The sequence below is a fragment of the Macaca thibetana genome, chromosome 2, assembly GCF_024542745.1.
Source record: "Macaca thibetana thibetana isolate TM-01 chromosome 2, ASM2454274v1, whole genome shotgun sequence".
Classification (NCBI taxonomy): Eukaryota; Metazoa; Chordata; class Mammalia; order Primates; family Cercopithecidae; genus Macaca; species Macaca thibetana.
This window is the reverse complement of record NC_065579.1, coordinates 113,179,333-113,201,750: the sequence shown is the minus strand read 5'-3', so window position 1 is coordinate 113,201,750 and position 22,418 is coordinate 113,179,333. Positions and strand designations below refer to the sequence as shown.

The 22,418-nt window shown below is 38.7% G+C and overlaps 1 protein-coding gene and 1 pseudogene across 4 annotated transcripts in view; both read left to right on the top strand.

Moving 5' to 3' along the window:
- LOC126948836 (B-cell CLL/lymphoma 7 protein family member C-like) overlaps nt 1-22,418 on the top strand; it is a 1,005,321-nt pseudogene that overhangs the window by 915,253 nt on the left and 67,650 nt on the right.
- The window catches only part of CFAP20DC (CFAP20 domain containing), a 307,261-nt gene that overhangs the window by 257,231 nt on the left and 27,612 nt on the right, over nt 1-22,418 (top strand). The window lies entirely within an intron of this gene.

Sequence of the window (22,418 nt, the reverse complement as noted above, 5' to 3'; positions counted from 1 at the left end):
TCAGATCATTCATTGAGCCATACAGCTATGATTTTTGCATTTTTCTATGTTTACATTACACATCAATATTAATAAGAATAATTAGCATAATTATTAATAAGGATAATTGGTATAATTCTTAGTCTAAAATAGTCAGTTTGCTCCTTCTGATATTTTAACGTTTCTATATCTTTCTACCTTTTTTATAATTTATATAAGCTTTCTGTAGAATGAGACTATATTTAAGTGGAATAACAGCTCAGCAACACCATGAATAATTATGATGATGGTAGCCTGGTGATTTGAAAAAATTATTGCCTTCCTGGGAAGCCTAATTTACTCGTAATAATGGTCCAATCAACAAAAGAGTTTTTATTATTTCCTCCCAATGTTTTTAAAATAGCATTTTACCATCATATCTGTTCAAAAGTCCATTTATCACCCATATCAGTGTTTAATCACAATATTTTTCATTAACTGAAATGTTACAATTAACACACCCTGAAAATGTTGGGAAATAAATCTAGGCAACTAAAGATCCTGTCAACTTGCTCCAGTTCCTTATTTTCTCATGCAGTCAGCCAACACTGGGGGAAATTGAATTGTCATTCACCTCACAGAGCCTTTTTAGCATATCATTGTTTTATTTGACTTCTGAACAGAAAGGTATAACAAAACTTTGAAAAGAAAATGGAAATCAGTACATAAATGAGGTATCTGATAATCTGACACAATAATGAAAATGATACCTAGTAGTTAGTTATTCTTTACAAAAGCCCAGAGAGCTAAATTAAAGCACTAAATTAAATCCAACCTACTCTTTCTGCACCATTAAGTCCCATCATTCCACAGAAAGATTTAGATGGTTTTATTTTGTATTCTAATTTTAAGGCAATTATTCTCTCCTTAAAGTTAGAAAAGGCTGCAAAGTTTTTTTGCTCTTGATTTGCTAATGACTTAGTTACAAAGCATTTAACCTACAGTTGCCTTATAACTCTCTAAAAGGTATTATATAAAGTTGCTTGGAAGTGAATTTTTTCTGTAATTTTAAACAATAATAACTACTAATGCTATTATTGGGTGGTGAGTTTTACTGTGTGGCACTGTATGGAGTTTACTCATTTTATGTTACAGTTGACCCTTGGATAACATGGGTTTGAGCTGTATGGGTTCACTTACAGATTATGATACAAATTTTTTCCAACCCATTTTTCAGAACGTGGGTTCTGCATGGCCAACTTGAGGATTTTGGTACATGTGGGGAGGAGGAAATGAAACCTAATCCCTGCTCCTACTGAGGGATGACTGTAGTTTATTTAATCCCTGCCACACCCCAGTAGGGTCAGTTCTCTTATTCCCATGTTCCAGATGTGGAAACAGAGACACAGAGTTTGGCTCAAAGGTCGCAAGGCTAAAAGGAAGTTTAAGCTGAGATTAAAAACTGTGCAATTTATATACTAGATTAGTGCCCTAAATGTGTGTCTAATATACAGTTCCACATTGGATTGTCAAGGTGTTTTCCACTGTGGTGGTGGTAGTCATTGCTGTTGCTACAATCCCAGCCTAGCCACGTGTTCATCCGGATATGCAGCATGGGAATATGTTAGCATCCCATTTTGAGACCAGCCAAGTCTTGCTGAGATTTAGGAAAGTCATGCTAGAAGTTGAGGGGATAATTTAAAGGTAAGAAATTGTTCTCGTTGATTTGCTCCCCGTTACTTCTCATACAGTGATGTCCACATTAGAAGCTCAGAAATGTCTGTGGATTCTCACCAATAGGATTTCCCTGGTAACCATGGTTTAAATGTGAATTTAATTTGTTCATCTGAGGGGCCCATTATATTAGAAACATCCATCTCCAATAGACGGCCCCAAACTGACCATGCTGTGGTTCCTTTTCTCACTGCGTGCTTAGAATCTGTCTGTATGCAATGAGTTGGAGTTTCGTTTTGTTTTGTTTTGTTTTTTAGGGTTTTCTTCCTCTTTCTTTTTTTTTTCCCTTTTTTTTTTTTTTTAATTATACTTCAAGTTCTGGGATACATGTGCAGAACGTGCAGGTTTGTTGCATAGGCATACACATGCCATGGTGGTCTGCTGCACCTATCAATCCATCATCTACATTAGGTATTTCTCCCAATGCTATCCCTCCCCTAGCCCCCTAGGGCCTGGAGGCTGACAGGCCCCCATGTGTGATGTTCCCCTCCCTGTGTCTGTATGTTCTCATTGTTCAACTCCCACTTGTGAGTGAGAACATGCAGTGTTTGGTTTCCTGTTAATTTGCTTTTGTTAATTTGCTGAGAATGATGGTTTCCAGCTTCATCCATGTCCCTGCAAAGGACATGAACTCATCCATTTTTATGGCTGCATAGTATTCCATGGTGTATATGTGCCACATTTTCTTTAATCTATCATTGATGGACATTTGAGTTGGTTCCAAGTCTTTGCTATTGTAAATAGTGCTGCAATAAACATATGTGTGCATGTGTCTTTATAGTAGAATGATTTATAATCCTTTGGGTATATACCCAGTAATGGGATTGCTGGGTCAAATGGTATTTCTGGTTCTAGATCCTTGAGGAATCGCCACACTGTCCTCCACAATGGTTGAACTAATTAACACAATGAGTTGGAGTTTTTATGAAATCTTGTATCAGCCTTACTCTGTGCTAGAGCTGTTAATTAGAAATACGCATCAAATCTTTTTATTTTTAAAATTACTTTTATATTTTTATAGCACTGTTTGCTATCTGAAATAATATTATTTCTTTGTATATTTAAAGTAATGCCCCCTCTTATCTACAGGGGGTACATTCCAAGACTCCAGTGGATGCCTAAAACGACAGATAGTACCAAACCCTATATATGCTATATTTTTTCTATATATGCATACTTGTGATAAAGTTTAATTTATAAATTGACACAGTAAGATATTAACAAGAGTAACTAATAATAAAATAGAATAATTATAGCAATATACTGTTCATAACTTCACAGAAGATTTATTCTTACCATAGATCTTAGCAACCTCAGTATATGATTTTTTTCTTTCCTTATCAAGTCAGGAACTTTTGCAGTTTTTACTTAAAGGAAACACTTTGAAGCTTCTCTTTGGCATATCTTAATTGTCAGCATCACTATTCTTGCTCTTTGGGGCTATTATTAAGTAAAATAAGAGTTACTTGAACACAAGCACTGTGATACTATCACAGTCGATCTGATAACGGAGACGGCTACTAAGAAACCAATGGGTGTGGATACACCAGAAAAGGGATTCATGTCTGGGACAGGACAGACAGGGACAGCACAAGATTTCACAAACTCAGAACAGTACTAGATTTAAAATTTATGAATTGTTTTATAAAAATTTATAAATGAAATTTATAAATTAATTTATAATTAAATTTATGAATTGTTTTATATGAATTTATAAATGAAATTTATGAATTTATAAATGGAAAATTGCTGGAATTTTCCATTTAATATTTTTGGACCATGGTTGACCTCAGATAGCTAAAACCACAGAAAATAAAACCGAGGACAAGGAGGGACTACTGTATTTACTGTCTGCCTCCACCTCTGGATCATAAACTCCATGGGAGCAGAGACTCAGTGTTTTTGATACCACTCTTGTCAATACCTAGAACACAAGTATAAAGTGGGATAGAGCAGGCATTCAAGTAATTTTCTTAATGTTTTCAAAGATATCACCACGGAGGAAATATAATTTTCCACAACCTGCATGAGCTGTTAGTTGGGATGGACCCTATAATAAAAGAAAGATTAGCAAGAGAAAAACAAGTTTATTAACACTTGCACCACACATCCTGTGGGAGAAACCTCGATGAAAAGTAACTCAAAGCAGTGGCTTAGAACTCTGGCTTACGTAACATCTTTCACAAAGAACAGTACGTTTGTGGATAAACAACAGGACAAATGTAAGCAGTTTTCGGCTTCCAAGGGCCAGAAACTGTGAGAAGGTAAATATATGGGAGGAAACTAATGGAGCGAGGTTTCCTTGCAGATTCCTCTGCGGCCATCTCTGAGCTCCTAAAAGTCTAGAGTTGTCTCCAGTAAAGGAGACTTGATACCCTGTCTTTAGGCAGGTAAGGGGGAAAGTAGAGAGAGTTTTTCCTGTGCTTGCTTCTTCTTAATTGCCTTTGACTTCAAAACAACTTTTAGGTCAAGGAGGCATATTTTGGGGGGACATATTTTGGTTTCCTTCCACATGAAGCCAACCTGTTATGGGAGGGAGGCAGTTACTTCCCCTGCATCTTCAATGATACTATGTTTTTGTGAGATGAGAAGTCTTTATTCTATGCATATCCTTCTGTTGGGTATCAGTTTCTGTTTTAAACTGATACATAATATTTTACATTTATGAAGTACATATGATAGTTTGTTACATGTACAGAATGCGTGATGACGAACACAGGATATTTGGGGTATCCATCTTGAATATTTATCACTTCTATGTATTGGTATCATTTCAAGTCCTCCCTTCTAGCTACTTTGACATATACATTTTTGCTAAATATAATTACCTTACTCTGCTGTCAAACTTTAGAATTTATACCTTCTATCTAATTGTATGTTTATACCCATTAACAAACCTGTCTTCATCCCCACTCCCACCCACACAGCCTTCCCAGCCTCTGGTATCTATCATTCTACTCTCTACCTCCATGAGATCCACTTTTTAAACTCTCACATATGAGTGAGAACATGAGGTATTTGTCTTTCTGTGCTTGGTTTATTTCACTTAACATAACAACCTCTGGTCCCATCCATGTTGCTGCAAAGACAATAATAGCATTCAGGAGGGGCGGAGCAAGATGGCCGAATAGGAGCAGCTCCAGTCTCCAACTCCCAGCGCGAGCAACACAGAAGACCGGTGATTTCTGCATTTTCAACTGAGGTACTGGGTTCATCTCACTGGGGAGTGCCGGACGATCGGTGCTGGTCAGCTGCTGCAGCCCGACCAGCGAGAGCTGAAGCAGTGCGAGGCATTGCCTCACCTGGGAAGCGCAAGGGGGAAGGGAGTCCCTTTTCCCAGCCAGGGGAACTGAGACACACAACACCTGGAAAATCGGGTAACTCCCACCCCAATACTGCGCTTTAGGAAACAGGCACACCAGGAGATCATATCCCACACCTGGCCGGGAGGGTCCCACACCCAGGGAGCCTCCCTCATTGCTAGCGTGTGATCTACCGGCAAGGCAGCAGCGAGGCTGGGGGAGGGGCGCCCGCCATTGCTGAGGCTTAAGTAGGTAAACAAAGCTGCTGGGAAGCTCGAACTGGGTGGAGCTCACAGCAGCTCAAGGAAACCTGCCTGTCTCTGTAGACTCCACCTCTGGGGACAGGGCACAGTAAACTAAGACACACAGACACCTCTGCACAGACGCAAACGACTCTGTCTGACAGCTTTGAAGAGAGCAGTGGATCTCCCAACACGGAAGTTGAGGTCTGAGAAGGGACAGACTCCCTGCTCAAGTGGGTCCCTGACCCCTGAGTAGCCTAACTGGGAGACATCCCCCACTAGGGGCAGTCTGACACCCCACACCTCACAGGGAGGAGTACACCCCTGAGAGGAAGCTTCCAAAGCAAGAATCAGACAGGTACACTCGCTGTTCAGAAATATTCTATCTTCTGCAGCCTCTGCTGCTGATACCCAGGCAAACAGGGTCTGGAGGGGACCTCAAGCAATCTCCAACAGACCTACAGCTGAGGGTCCTGACTGTTAGAAGGAAAACTATCAAACAGGAAGGACACCTACACCAAAACCCCATCAGTACATCACCATCATCAAAGACCAGAGGCAGATAAAACCACAAAGATGGGGAAAAAGCAGGGCAGAAAAGCTGGAAATTCCAAAAATAAGAGCGCATCTCCCCCGGCAAAGGAGCGCAGCTCATCGCCAGCAACGGATCAAAGCTGGACGGAGAATGACTTTGACGAGATGAGAGAAGAAGGCTTCAGTCCATCAAATTTCTCAGAGCTAAAGGAGGAATTACGTACCCAGCGCAAAGAAACTAAAAATCTTGAAAAAAAAGTGGAAGAATTGATGGCTAGAGTAATTAATGCAGAGAAGGTCCTAAACGAAATGAAAGAGATGAAAACCATGACACGAGAAATACGTGACAAATGCACAAGCTTCAGTAACCGACTCGATCAACTGGAAGAAAGAGTATCAGCGATTGAGGATCAAATGAATGAAATGAAGCGAGAAGAGAAACCAAAAGAAAAAAGAAGAAAAAGAAATGAACAAAGCCTGCAAGAAGTATGGGATTATGTAAAAAGACCAAATCTACGTCTGATTGGGGTGCCTGAAAGTAAGGGGGAAAATGGAACCAAGTTGGAAAACACTCTTCAGGATATCATCCAGGAGAACTTCCCCAACCTAGTAGGGCAGGCCAACATTCAAATTCAGGAAATACAGAGAACGCCACAAAGATACTCCTCGAGAAGAGCAACTCCAAGACACATAATTGCCAGATTCACCAAAGTTGAAATGAAGGAAAAAATCTTAAGGGCAGCCAGAGAGAAAGGTCGGGTTACCCACAAAGGGAAGCCCATCAGACTAACAGCAGATCTCTCAGCAGAAACTCTACAAGCCAGAAGAGAGTGGGGGCCAATATTCAACATTCTTAAAGAAAAGAATTTTAAACCCAGAATTTCATATCCAGCCAAACTAAGTTTCATAAGTGAAGGAGAAATACAATCCTTTACAGATAAGCAAATGCTTAGAGATTTTGTCACCACTAGGCCTGCCTTACAAGAGACCCTGAAGGAAGCACTAAACATGGAAAAGAACAACTGGTACCAGCCATTGCAAAAACATGCCAAAATGTAAAGACCATTGAGGCTAGGAAGAAACTGCATCAACTAACGAGCAAAATAACCAGTTAATATCATAATGGCAGGATCAAGTTCACACATAACAATCTTAACCTTAAATGTAAATGGACTAAATGCTCCAATTAAAAGACACAGACTGGCAAACTGGATAAAGAGTCAAGACCCATCAGTCTGCTGTATTCAGGAGACCCATCTCACACGCAGAGACATACATAGGCTCAAAATAAAGGGATGGAGGAAGATTTACCAAGCAAATGGAGAACAAAAAAAAAAGCAGGGGTTGCAATACTAGTCTCTGATAAAACAGACTTTAAACCATCAAAGATCAAAAGAGACAAAGAAGGCCATTACATAATGGTAAAGGGATCAATTCAACAGGAAAAGCTAACTATCCTAAATATATATGCACCCAATACAGGAGCACCCAGATTCATAAAGCAAGTCCTTAGAGACTTACAAAGAGACTTAGACTCCCATACAATAATAATGGGAGACTTCAACACTCCACTGTCAACATTAGACAGATCAACGAGACAGAAAGTTAACAAGGATATCCAGGAATTGAACTCATCTCTGCAGCAAGCAGACCTAATAGACATCTATAGAACTCTCCACCCCAAATCAACAGAACATACATTCTTCTCAGCACCACATCATACTTACTCCAAAATTGACCACGTAATTGGAAGTAAAGCACTCCTCAGCAAATGTACAAGAACAGAAATTATAACAAACTGTCTCTCAGACCACAGTGCAATCAAACTAGAACTCAGGACTAAGAAACTCACTCAAAACCGCTCAACTACATGGAAACTGAACAACCTGCTCCTGAATGACTACTGGGTACATAACGAAATGAAGGCAGAAATAAAGATGTTCTTTGAAACCAATGAGAACAAAGATACAACATACCAGAATCTCTGGGACACATTTAAAGCAGTGTGTAGAGGGAAATTTATAGCACTAAATGCCCACAAGAGAAAGCAGGAAACATGCAAAATTGACACTCTAACATCGCAATTAAAAGAACTAGAGAAGCAAGAGCAAACACATTCGAGAGCTAGCAGAAGGCAAGAAATAACTAAGATCAGAGAAAAACTGAAGGAGATAGAGACACAAAAAACCCTCCAAAAAATCAATGAATACAGGAGTTGGTTTTTTGAAAAGATCAACAAAATTGACAGACCACTAGCCAGACTAATAAAGAAGAAAAGAGAGAAGAATCAAATCGACGCAATTAAAAATGATAAAGGGGATATCACCACCGACCCCACAGAAATACAAACTACCATCAGAGAATACTATAAACACCTCTACGCAAATAAACTGGAAAATCTAGAAGAAATGGATAATTTCCTGGACACTTACACTCTCCCAAGACTAAACCAGGAAGAAGTTGAATCCCTGAATAGACCAATAGCAGGCTCTGAAATTGAGGCAACAATTAATAGCCTACCAACCAAAAAAAGTCCAGGACCAGATGGATTCACAGCTGAATTCTACCAGAGGTACAAGGAGGAGTTGGTACCATTCCTTCTGAAACTATTCCAATCAATAGAAAAAGAGGGAATCCTCCCTAACTCATTTTATGAGGCCAATATCATCCTGATACCAAAGCCTGGCAAGGACACAACAAAAAAAGAGAATTTTAGACCAATATCCCTGATGAACATCGATGCAAAAATCCTCAATAAAATACTGGCAAACCGGATTCAGCAACACATCAAAAAGCTTATCCACCATGATCAAGTGGGCTTCATCCCTGGGATGCAAGGCTGGTTCAACATTCGCAAATCAATAAACATAATCCAGCATATAAACAGAACCAAAGACAAGAACCACATGATTATCTCAATAGATGCAGAAAAGGCTTTTGACAAAATTCAACAGCCCTTCATGCTAAAAACGCTCAATAAATTCGGTATTGATGGAACGTACCTCAAAATAATAAGAGCTATTTATGACAAACCCACAGCCAATATCATACTGAATGGGCAAAAACTGGAAAAATTCCCTTTGAAAACTGGCACAAGACAGGGATGCCCTCTCTCACCACTCCTATTCAACATAGTGTTGGAAGTTCTGTCTAGGGCAATCAGGCAAGAGAAAGAAATCAAGGGTATTCGGTTAGGAAAAGAAGAAGTCAAATTGTCCCTGTTTGCAGATGACATGATTGTATATTTAGAAAACCCCATTGTCTCAGCCCAAAATCTCCTTAAGCTGATAAGCAACTTCAGCAAAGTCTCAGGATACAAAATTAATGTGCAAAAATCACAAGCATTCTTATACACCAGTAACAGACAAACAGAGAGCCAAATCAGGAATGAACTTCCATTCACAATTGCTTCAAAGAGAATAAAATACCTAGGAATCCAACTTACAAGGGATGTAAAGGACCTCTTCAAGGAGAACTACAAACCACTGCTCAGTGAAATCAAAGAGGACACAAACAAATGGAAGAACATACCATGCTCATGGATAGGAAGAATCAATATCGTGAAAATGGCCATACTGCCCAAGGTAATTTATAGATTCAATGCCATCCCCATCAAGCTACCAATGAGTTTCTTCACAGAATTGGAAAAAAAAACTGCTTTAAAGTTCATATGGAACCAAAAAAGAGCCCGCATCTCCAAGACAATCCTAAGTCAAAAGAACAAAGCTGGAGGCATCACGCTACCTGACTTCAAACTATACTACAAGGCTACAGTAACCAAAACAGCATGGTACTGGTACCAAAACAGAGATATAGACCAATGGAACAGAACAGAGTCCTCAGAAATAATACCACACATCTACAGCCATTTGATCTTTGACAAACCTGAGAGAAACAAGAAATGGGGAAAGGATTCCCTATTTAATAAATGGTGCTGGGAAAATTGGCTAGCCATAAGTAGAAAGCTGAAACTGGATCCTTTCCTTACTCCTTATATGAAAATTAATTCAAGATGGATTAGAGACTTAAATGTTAGACCTAATACCATAAAAATCCTAGAGGAAAACCTAGGTAGTACCATTCAGGACATAGGCATGGGCAAAGATTTCATGTCTAAAACACCAAAAGCAACGGCAGCAAAAGCCAAAATTGACAAATGGGATCTCATTAAACTAAAGAGCTTCTGCACAGCAAAAGACACTACCATCAGAGTGAACAGGCAACCTACAGAATGGGAGAAAATTTTTGCAATCTACTCATCTGACAAAGGGCTAATATCCAGAACCTACAAAGAACTCAAACAAATTTACAAGAAAAAAACAAACAACCACATCAAAAAGTGGGCAAAGGACATGAACAGACATTTCTCAAAAGAAGACATTCATACAGCCAACAGACACATGAAAAAATGCTCATCATCACTGGCCATCAGAGAAATGCAAATCAAAACCACAATGAGATACCATCTCACACCAGTTAGAATGGCGATCATTAAAAAGTCAGGAAACAACAGGTGCTGGAGAGGATGTGGAGAAATAGGAACACTTTTACACTGTTGGTGGGATTGTAAGCTAGTTCAACCATTATGGAAAACAGTATGGCGATTCCTCAAGGATCTAGAACTAGATGTACCATATGACCCAGCCATCCCATTACTGGGTATATACCCAAAGGATTATAAATTATGCTGCTATAAAGACACATGCACACGTATGTTTATTGCAGCACTATTCACAATAGCAAAGACTTGGAATCAACCCAAATGTCCATCAGTGACAGATTGGATTAAGAAAATGTGGCACATATACACCATGGAATACTATGCAGCCATAAAAAAGTATGAGTTTGAGTCCTTTGTAGGGACTTGGATGCAGCTGGAATCCATCATTCTTAGCAAACTATCACAAGAACAGAAAACCAAACACCGCATGTTCTCACTCATAGGTGGGAACTGAACAATGAGATCACTCGGACTCAGGAAGGGGAACATCACACACCGGGGCCTATCATGGGGAGGGGGGAGGGGGGAGGGATTGCATTGGGAGTTATACCTGATGTAAATGACGAGTTGATGGGTGCAGCACAGCAACATGGCACAAGTATACATATGTAACAAACCTGCACGTTATGCACATGTACCCTACAACTTAAAGTATAATAATAATAAATAAATTTAAAAAAAAAAAAAGAAATACAATGGGAATATAATACAATAAAAATACAATTATGGTGGAGAATGTCAAAAAAAAATAAAATAAAATAAAATAAATAATAGCATTCAGCCATAAAAGTGAACAATAGTATATTGGGTATGTATACCATATTTTCTTTATCCGTTCATTCACTGATGGACACTTAGGTTGATTCCATATCTTTGCTATTGTGAATAGTGCTGCAGTAAACAGGTAAGTGCAGGTATCCCTTTGATATACTGATTTCTTTTCCTTTGGATAAATAACCAGTCGTTGGACTGCTGGATCGAATGGTAGTTCTGTTTTTAGCTTTTTGAGAAATCTCTCATACTGCTTTCCATAGTGGCTGTACTAATTTACATTACTATCAACAGTTTATAAGAGTTCCCTTTTCAGAAAGTTTATATACTTTTGGTGGGAATATAAATTAGTTCAGAGACTGTGGAAAGCAATTTGGACATTTCTCAAGGAATTTAAAACAGAACTACCATTTGACCCAGCAGTCCCATTACTGGGTTTGTATCCAAAAGAAAACAACCATTCTACCAAAAAGACACATGCACTCTCATGTTCATCACAGCACTATTCACAATAGCAAATACATGGAGTCATCCTAGGTGTCCATGAACAGTAGACTGAATAAAGAAAATTATCTTATTCCTTCTTATGGCTTTTATTTTAGATTCAGAGGATATACACATGCAGATTTGTTACATGGGTATATTGCATGATGCTGAGGTTTGGGGTACGAATGATTCCATTATGCAGATAGTGAGCATAGAACCCAATAGTTTTTTTTAACCCTTGCCTCCCTCCCTTCCTTCTACCTATAGTAGTCCTCAGTTTCTATTGTTGCTATAGTCTTTCATGAAATGTATGGTACATATACATGATGGAATACTGTGCAGCCATAAAAAAGAATGAAATCATGTCCTTTTTAGCAACATGGATGCAGCTGGAGATCATTATCCTAAGCAAATTAACCCAGGAATAGAAAACCACAGTACCATATGTTCTCACTTGTAAGTGGGCATTAAACATTGGATACTCATGGACATAAAAATGGCAACAAGATCACGCTGCTGCTGCACATCAGCCTGGGCAACAGAGTAAAACGCTGTCTAAAGAAAAAAAAAGGCAACAATAGAAACTGGGGACCCCTAGTGGTAGAAGGCAGGGAAGGAGGCAAGGGTTTAAAGAACTATTGGGTACTATGCTCAGTACCTGCATAATGGGATCATTCATACCCCAAACCTCAGCATCACACAATATACCCACATAACAAATCTGCACATGTATCCCTTGAATCTAAAATAAAAGTTGAAAAAATAAGGAATACCCTTTCTCCACATCCTTGTCATCATGTTTTTTGGGTTTTTTTTTTTTTTTTTTTTAGTAATAGCCATTCTGACTGGGGTCAGATGATATCTCATTGTGGTTTTGATTTACATTTCCCTGATGATTACTGATGTTCAGTACTTTTTCATATACCTGTTGGCCATCTGTATGTCTTCTTTTGAAAAATATCCATGTTTTTTGCACATGTTTTAATGGGATTATTTGGTTTCTTCTTGCTGCATTCTTTGTATATTTTGGATATTATTCTGTTGTCAGATGAGTAGTTAGCAAATAGTTTTATTTTCTTTCATTCAATGGGTTGTCTCTTTCACTCTTGTTTTCTGTTTTTTGTTTCTTGCTTTTTGGCAGAATGGTTTGTTTTCTTTTGGATATATACCCAGTAATGGGACTGCTGGGTCAAATGGTTGGTTGGTTGGTTTTTGTTCTTCTGTTTTGCCGTGCAGAAGCTTTTTTTATTTAATATAGTCCTATTTATCTATTTTTGTTTTTGTTTGTGCTTTTGAGGTCTTGGCCATAACATTTTTGCCTATACCAGTGTCTTGAGGTGTTTTTCCTGTTTTTTTTTTCTACCAGTTTTATGTTTTCAGGTCTTAGATTTAAGTCTTTAATGCATCTTGGGTTGATTTTTGTTTATGATGAGAAATAGGCCTCTAGTTTTATTCTTCTGCATATGGATATCCAGTTTTCCCAGCACCATTTATTGAAGGCGGTGTCCTTTCTGGAATGTGTGTTCTTGGCATCTTTGTTGGAAATCAGTTGACTATTAAATATATGGATTTATTTCTGGATTATCTTTTCTGTTCCATTGGTCTGTGTGTCTCTTTTTATACCAATACCATGCTATTTGGTTGCTATAGCCTTGTAATATATTTTGAAGTCAGGTAGTATGATGCCTCACAGCTTTGCTTTTTTTTTTTTTTTTTTTTTTTTCCCTCAAAATTTATTTTGCTATTCAGGTTCTTACGTGGCTGAATACAAACTTTAGGATTTTTTTCTTTTTGTGAAAAATGACATTGGCATTTTGATAGAGATTGCACTGAATCTGTAGATTGCTTTTGGCATTACAGTCATTTTAATAATATTAATTCTTCCAATCCATGACCATGAGCTGTCTTTCCATTCATTTATGTCCTTTTCAATTTCTTTCATGAGTGTTTTGTAGTTTTCCTTATAGAAATTCTTCACGTCCTTGGTTAAATTTATTCCCAGATATTTTTGTAGCTCTTGTAAATGGAATTGCTTTCTTATTTCTTAGCTAGTTCATTATTGGTGTATAGAAATGTTACTAATATTTGTATGTTGACTTTGTATCCTTCAGCTTTACTGAATTTATCAGATCTAAGAGTTTTTGTGGAGTCTTTAGGTAGGTTTTTCTAGAGATAAGATTATATCATCAGCAAACAGGAATAATTTGACTTATACTTTTCCAATTTAGATGGCTTTGTTTTTTCCTTTTGCCTGATTACTCTGGCTAGGACTTCCAGTGTTATGTTGAACAGGAGTGGTAAAAGTGGGCATCCTTGTCTTGTTCCAGTTCTTAGGGGAAAGGCTTCCAGCTTTTCCCTATTCAGTATGATGTTAGCTCTGGGTGTGTCATATATGGCCTTGATTATTTTGAAGTATATTATTTCTATGCCTAGTTTGTTGTTTTTATCATGAAGGGATGTTGAATTTTGTCAAATGCTACTTCTGCATCTGTTGAGATGATTAGAAACCTTCATTCTTCATAGATCAGTTCTTCATTCTGTTAATGTGATGTATCACATTTACTGATTTGCATATGTTGATCCTTGCATCCCTAGGATAAATCCCGCTTGATCTTCATGTATTAATTTTTTCAATATACTGTTGGATTCAGTTTGCCAATATTGAGTTGAGAATTTTTGCATCGACATTCATCAGGGATATTGGCCTCTAGTTTTCTTTTCTTTGTTATGTCATTGTCTGATTTTGGTATCAAGGTGATGCTGGCCTCATAGAATGAGTCAGGGAGAATTCTCTCCTCTTCCAATTTTTGGGATAGTTGGAAGAATTCATGTTCTTTGAAAGCGTGGTGGAATTTGGCAGTGAAGCCATCTGGTACTGGACTTTCCTTCATTGGTAGACTTTTTATTACTGATTCAATCTCATAACTTGTTATTGTTCTGTTCAGGTTTCTGTTTCTTCTTGATTTAATCTTGATAGGTTATATGTGTTTAGGAATTTATCCATTTCCTCTAGGTTTTCTACTTTGTTAGTGTTTAATTGTTCATAATATTCTCTAATGTTCTTTTGCATTTCCATGGTAACAATTGTAATATCTTCTGTTTCATTTCTTATTTTGTTTATTTGGGTGTTCTCTCTCTCTCTCTCTTTTTTTTTTTTTTTTTTTTTTTTTTTTTTTTTTGGCTAGTGTAGCAAGTGGTTTATCAATTTTATCTTTTCAAAAAGCCAACTTTTTGTTTTGTTGATCCTTTTTATTTTTTAGCATCTAGTTCATTTAGTTTTTCTCTTTATTATTTCTTTCCTTGTATTAATTTTAGATTTGGTTTGTTCTTGCTTTTCTAGTTCCTTAAAGTGCATCATTAGATTGTTTGTTTAAAATCTACTTTTATTTTATTTGCTACTTTTTTGATGTAGATGTTTATTGCTCTAAACTTCTCTCTTAGCACCACTTTCACTGTATTCCATAGGTTTTGGTACCTTGTGTTTTTATTTTGTTTGTTTTAAGAAATGTTTTATTTCCTCTATAATTTTTTCTTTGATCCAGTGGTCATTCAAGAGTATGTTGTTTAATCCCATGTATTTGTACAGTTTCCAGAGTTCCTCTTATTATTGATTTCTAAGTTTAGTCTATTGTTGTCTGAGAAGATACTTAATAAGATTTTGATGTTTTAAAATGCATTGACACTCATTTTGTATTCTAACATATATTCTATCCTGGAGAATGTTGTGTGTGCTGTTTTGAAGGATATCTATTCTGTAGCTGTTGAATGAAATGTTCTGTAAATTTCCGTTAGGTTCATTTGGTCTAATGTGTCATTCAAATCCAGTGGGTTTTGTTGTTGTTGTTGTTAATTTTCTGTGCAGATGATCTGACTAATGCTGGGAGTGGGGTCTTGAAATTCCCAGCTGTTATTATATTGGAGTCTATCTCTCCCTTTAGATCTAGTAATATTTGCATTACATATCTAGATGTTCTGATGTTGGCTGCATATATGTTTAGATAGTTATATCTTCTAACTTACTTTTATCATTACATAATTATCTCATTTGTCTCTTTTTAGTGTTTTTTGTTTTGTTTTGTTTTGTTTTGTTTTGTTTTGAGACGGAGTCTCGCTCTGTTGCCCAGGCTGGAGTGCAGTGGCCGGATCTCAGCTCACTGCAACCTCTGCCTCCCGGGTTTATGCCATTCTCCTGCCTCAGCCTCCCGAGTAGCTGGGACTACAGTCGCCCGCCACCTCGCCCAGCTAGGTTTTTTTTTTTGTATTTTTTTTTTAGTAGAGACGGGGTTTCACCGTGTTAGCCAGCATGGTCTTGATCTCCTGACCTCGTGATCCGCCCATCTCGGCCTCCCAAAGTACTGGGATTACAGGCTTGAGCCACGGCGCCTGGCCTCTTTTTAGTGTTTTTAACTTAAAATCTGTTCTGTGTGATATAACCATAGCTAATCCTGCTTACTTTTGGCTTCCATTTGAGTGGAATATCCTTTTTCATCCCTTTATTTTCAGTCTATATGTTTCTTTACAGATGAGATTCTTGTGGGCAGCATATACTTGAATCTTGTTTTTTATTCATTCAGCCAGTCTATACCTTTTAAATGGAAAGATTAATTCATTCACATTCAAGGTTATTACTGACACATGTGGGCTTATTTCTGTTATTTCATTATTTGATTTCCCATTGTTTTACATATCCTTTATTCCTTTATTTTGCTGTTACTATTTACCATTGTGGCTTGGTGATATTCTGTAATCATAACATTTTATCTTATTTGTTTACCCTACCAGTGTTTTTTATATTTTTGTGTGTTTTCATGACAATAGTAATTGTTCTTTCACTTCCAGGTGTGAGACTTCCTTAAGCATTGCTTGTAGGGCTGGTGTAGTGGTGACAAATTCCCTCAGCTTTTGCTTGTCTGAGAAAGATTTTACTTCTCTCATTTATGGAGGATATTTTGCTGGATATAGTATCCTTGGCTGACAGTTTTTTTAAAATCTTTCAACTCTTTGAATATATCATCCCATTCTCTCCTGGTCTGTAAAGTTTCTGCTGAGAAATCCACCGTTAGTCTGATAAGGGTTCCCTTATAAATGACTAGATGCATTTATCTTGCTGGTTTTATAATTCTCTCTTTGTTTTTGATTTTTGACATTTTTGACTATAATGTGCTGGGGAGAACTTTTTGAATTATATCTGTTTGGGGATCTCTGAACTTGTATCTGAATATCTGAATCTCTTGCTAGAATTTGGAATTTTTCCATTATCATATTGCTAAATAGATTTTTCTAACCCTTTCGTTTTCTCTTCACCTTCTGGGACACCCAAAATTCAAATATTTGGTCACTTTATGGTGTCCTATAAGTCGTGAATGTTTTCCTCCTTTTTTATTTTTGTCAGACTTGGTTATTTCAAAATAGCTATCTTTCAGTTCTGAGATTCTTCTGCTTGATCTAGTGTGTTGCTGAAGCTTTCGAATGTATTTTCTATTTCATTCAGTGGATTTTTTAGTTCCAGAATTTTTGCTCTGATAATATTTGCTTTATATATCTGTGTGCTCTGATATTGGGTGCGCAGATGTTTAGATGGTTATATCCTCTAGCTGAATTGATCCTTTTACCATTACAGTGACCTTGTTTGTCTTCTTTTAGTATTTTGCTTAAAGTCTATTCTATTTGATATAAGCATAGTTACTCCTGCTCACCTTTTGTTTCCATTTGCATGGAATATCCTTATCCTTCCCTTTATTTTTAGTTTATATGTGTTTGGTTCTTTTTTATGATATCTGTCTCTTTGGTAAATTTCTCACTTATATCCTGAATTGTTTTTCTGACATTTTTGTATTGCTTTTCAGAATTCTCTTGTATCTCATTAAGCGTCTTTAGTATCAGTATTTTGAATTCTGTCTCCAGGACTTTATGAATTTCTTTTTGATTGTGATCTGTTGCTGAATTATTATTGTGTTCCTATGGAGTTGTCATATTTCTTTACTTTTTTATGTTTCCTGGATCCTAACATTGATTATCTGCCCATCTGGTGTAACTGTCACTTCTTCCAATTATTTGAATATGTTTTTATTGGGGAGAAATTTTTCCTGAAGATCTATCTTTGGTGTTGGTTGGGTAGGACACTTGGTTTTGATTCTGGGTGCATGCCGTAGTGTAGTCCCTGTATGATATCTTTGGCTATAAACAGTGTCAGTGGTGTCTATTATTTACTCAGTGGCTTAAGGTATGTTTGTTAGTGAAGCCTTAGTGAAGTTTTGCTAGGAACTGGGATGCCAGGTGAGCCAGTCACCAGACCTCAATGGTGGCAGCAGTAGGCTGACCATGCCTGTACTTGGGCCCCAGAGCAGCATACACTGGATCCTGTGTTAGTGGTTCCAGGCAGGCCAATTCTTGGGCCTCTAAGTGGCTTACTTGGGTGCCAGAAATAGAAGCAGGGGATCAGGTGGGTGTGCAGGTTCTCAAGTTCCTGGGCAGTGACTCTGGCATAGGTGATGGTAGTAGCAGTGGTAGAACAACTCTCTGGGACCCAAGTGGTCCACACTGGTGTTGGCAGTAGCTTCAAGGGGTTGAGCAGGAGTCATTCCCCATATCTGCAGGTGGCATGCAGGTGGGTGCCAGCTGTTATGGTAGCAGCAGGTAGAGAAGGCCCCACCTCACACCCCAAGAGGAGTACCCACGTTCCTCTAGTGATGGACTGGGCTGGATAATTCCCGGCCCCCTAGACAGTGTGCTCAGGTACCTGGGAGTGTAAAGCCAGGCTGGGAAGATCTGCCCTCAGGCCCTCCACAGTGATGCATGCAGGCGCTTGACTGTGGTGGACAGGGACTAGGTGATCCTCAGGCCACTGGCAAAATGCGCAGGTCGGGGTGGCTGTAGCTGCACTTTGGTCCTACTACTAAGCAGGCTGGGGTTGCTTTCTCTGGAAGCAGCCATTAGGATGGCAGCTGGGAAACCTGTAGCAGCAGCAGTCCAGGTCATGAGCAGTGGAATTTGTCCTTGGGGCACATGAAAATTCACAACCATACCTCTGCTAGAGGCAGGATATGGGATTACTACCTGTGGCACCTCAGCCCCAGTGGCAGAGTAGGACACAGTTCAGTGAGGGTAACGCTCTCGAAATGGCACCATGCTGCAGCTCCTTAGGACTTAGTGTGGCTAGGATTATAGGAGTCTGTGGCAGGATATGGACCAGTGGGGGCCTCCCACTTACTTTTTCCCCACATTAGGAAGCCACTCCAGACTCCCAGAACAAGATAATATTTAAGTATGTCCTATAGAAATGTAGAGATTCTAAAGGACCTCTTGAGAAATATTGTAAATTCATACAGTTTTTCTTAGCCTTTGTTTTTCTGTTGGGAAAATATATTCAATAGATATCATTCACTTGTGCACACTTTGACATGAGTGAGGAGCCTGTTAGTTACAAATCACACGTTTATAGGCTCCTGTGGAACCCAAATATCTGAAACAGGTCTCAGTCAATTTAGGAAGTTTATTTTGCCAAAGTTAATGATGCACGCCTGTGACACAGCCTCAGGAGGTCCTGACAACGTGTGCCCAAGGTGTTCGGGGCATAGCTTGGTTGTGTACATTTTAGAGAGACTTGAGACATCAGTCAATACATGTAAGATGTACATTGGCTGCGTCCAAAAAGGAAAGACAACTCAAAGCAGGGAGGGGGCTTCCAGGTCATAGGTAGGTAAGAGACAAATGGTTGCATTCTTTTGAGTCTCTGATGAACCTTTCCAAAGGAAGCAATTAGATATGCATTCATCTCAGTGAACAGAGGAATGACTTTGAGTTCTGTCTGTTCTTTATCCACAAGGAAATTCTTTGTGAGGGAGGTATGTAACTAGTGTTTTTTGTTGTTGTTGTTGTTGTTTGTTTTTAATCTTAGTAGCTCTCTTTCTTAGGAATAGAATGGGAGCCAGGTTTGCCCTAAGCAGTTCCGAGGTTGGCTCTTCCCTTTGGCTTAGTGATTTGGGGTCCCAAGATTTGTTTTCCTTTCACACTCCCACAGTGGATGAGTCCAGAGGTTGATCTGCAGGCAAGATTGAATCCCAGACCTCAAATGGTGAAAGGACTGTCTCTTCATCTCTTTACTGTTCTTTCTGTTGCCTTTTTTCTAACCAGGCCTCTACACAGTTCCTGTTTGCATTGTAACAGAGGAAAAATAATTTTTTCCCTCAATCCTCATAAGTTCTTAGTTGGAATGAACTCTTGTAACATAAAACAGATTCCCAGGAGAAAAACAGTTAATTAGCATGTATATTTTCAAATATGTATGTAATACATACGAGATACCGGGAAAATGAGTAGGTCTCAAAGAAGTGGCTTTGAATTCTAGCTTATATATTATCTTCAACAAGAACAGTAAATTTTTAAAGAAGTGACAAGAAAAAGGAAAAGGGTTTAAGTCTCTAAGGGCAGCAATTTGTAGGAAGGCAAATAAATGGCAGATAAAGGCCAGTGAGTCAAGCTTGTTCATGTCGATTCCTCTGGTGCCATCTTCAGGCCTATAAGGGACTCACGTTGTCTTCTGTGGTTAACCTTTGTCCTCCCTGGTAGAAGAGGGACCAATATACCTTTTATCTTTATTAATCTATCTCCTACTTTTAGGCAAATAGAGGACAGAGAGTTTTCTTGCATCTGTGTCTTCATAACTGTCTTTAGCTCAACAATCTCTGTGCTAAAAAGGCATATTTGGGAGTGGCATATTCTGGCCTCCCACAGCATTATGCTCACTACTTATAAAACCAGCAAAATTCCAAGAGTGGACTGTTGCCCAGCTTGGGTCTCATGCTCACCCCCATATTGGGAGTTAAGGGAGGCTTAGCCCCTCAAACCACATGAAATGAGTTGCTCATAGGAAAAAAGTGCTAAGTTCTCAGAAAGGGAGAGGAAGGCCGGGAGCAGTGGCTCACGTCTGTAATCCCAGTACTTTGGGAGGCCGAGGCAGGCGGATCACCACCTGAGGTCAGGAGTTCAAGACCAGCCTGACCAACATGGAGAAACCCCATCTCTACTAAAAATGCAAAATTAGCCAGGCATGCTAGCGCATGCCTGTAATCCCAGCTACTCAGGAGACTGAGGCAGGAGAATCACTTGAACCCAGGAGGCGGAGGTTGCGGTGAGGCGAGATCGCACCATTGCACTCCAGCCTGGGCAACAAGAGCAAAACTCCATCTCAGGAAAAAAAGAAAAGGGAGAGGAAAAGTATGTTAGACTGACCAAAATTATAGTTGCCATAATATATAACTAGCAAGTAGGCTTTAGCAGTTCATAAGTATTTATTGAGTGACTACTATATACCATGTATACCCTTCTCTTTCTACTTCCCTTCCACTTCCCTTTAAGAAAACATATGTAAATATGAATAGTATTAAGATCAACTTGAATTCTTTCCCATTTATTTTTAGGTGAGTTATATGCATATTTTCATAATGAAACTATTTGTGGTAGTTAGTTAGCAAATAAATACTTGCTAACTAGTGTGTTGCAATCACACTAGTGTGAAAGGAAAATATCTTAAGCCCCCAAAATCACTAAGGAAAATTCAAGCTGGAAACTTCTTAGGGCAAACCTGCCTCATTCTATTCAAAGTCATCCCTCTGCTCACTGAGACACATGCATATTCTGATTGTCTACTTTGGAAAAGCTTATCAGAAACTCAAAAGAATGCAACCATTTGTCTCTCACCTACCTGTGACCTGAAAGCCCCCCTCCTTGCTTCAAGTTGTCCTCGCCTTTCTGGACAGAACCAACATACATCTTACTCGTATTGATTGATGTCTCATGTCGCCCTAAAATGTATAAAACCAAGCTGTGCCCCGACCACCTTGGGCACACATCGTCAGGACTTCCTGAGGCTGTGTCATGGGCATACATCCTCAACCTTGGCAACATAAACCTTCTAAGTTAACTGAGACCTGTCTCAGATTGTCTGGGTTTACACTAGTTAGCAAGTATTTATTTGTGCTTTTACCAAATTTTAAGAACAAAAAAGAATGGATCTTTACCCTCAAAAGATTGAGAATTGCTGTTTTAACAGATAAAACTCCAGACAGTGTTTGGCTACACAAAATATAGCCATCACTTTATAGCTAAAACCGTGATTTTTAAGAGTGAGAAACACACCATTAATAAACTAGTCTTGTGTTAGATATTTTGACGTTTAAATTGACTTTATGCAAATAAAATAAGCAGATTGAATTTTCTGATTTGCTCATCAGACACTATATAGATGCACTTCACATTCACATCTTAAAAATCTAATAAGGACATTTCATCTCTTTGTGTCTGGCATGTCTTTTCCTGATGAATTCCATAACCAACTAGGATGACACTAAACTGAGAAATCTCACATCACTTTCTTGTGCTTCTATTTTATTGTGTGATCTTTCCAGGTAGTTGATTTTTTTTTTTTTTTTTTTTTTTTTGAGACGGAGTCTCGCTCTCTCGCCCAGGCTGGAGTGCAGTGGCCGGATCTCAGCTCACTGCAAGCTCCGCCTCCCGGGTTCACGCCATTCTCCTGCCTCAGCCTCCCGAGTAGCTGGGACTACAGGCGCCCGCCACCTCGCCCGGCTAGTTTTTTGCATTTTTTTAGTAGAGACGGGGTTTCACCGTGTTAGCCAGGATGGTCTCGATCTCCTGACCTCGTGATCCTCCCGTCTCGGCCTCCCAAAGTGCTGGGATTACAGGCTTGAGCCACCGCGCCCGGCCTCAGGTAGTTGATTTTTTGTGTGTGCCTTTATGCAAGCATTTTGAAGTTACTACCCATTTCTACTACTTAAATAAAATGTATTTTTCCTGCATGGGAATATCAAGGGGAAGAATTAAAATGTTCACACCCACGGTCCTCATCATAAGAAATAAAGTAAAAAACAATGT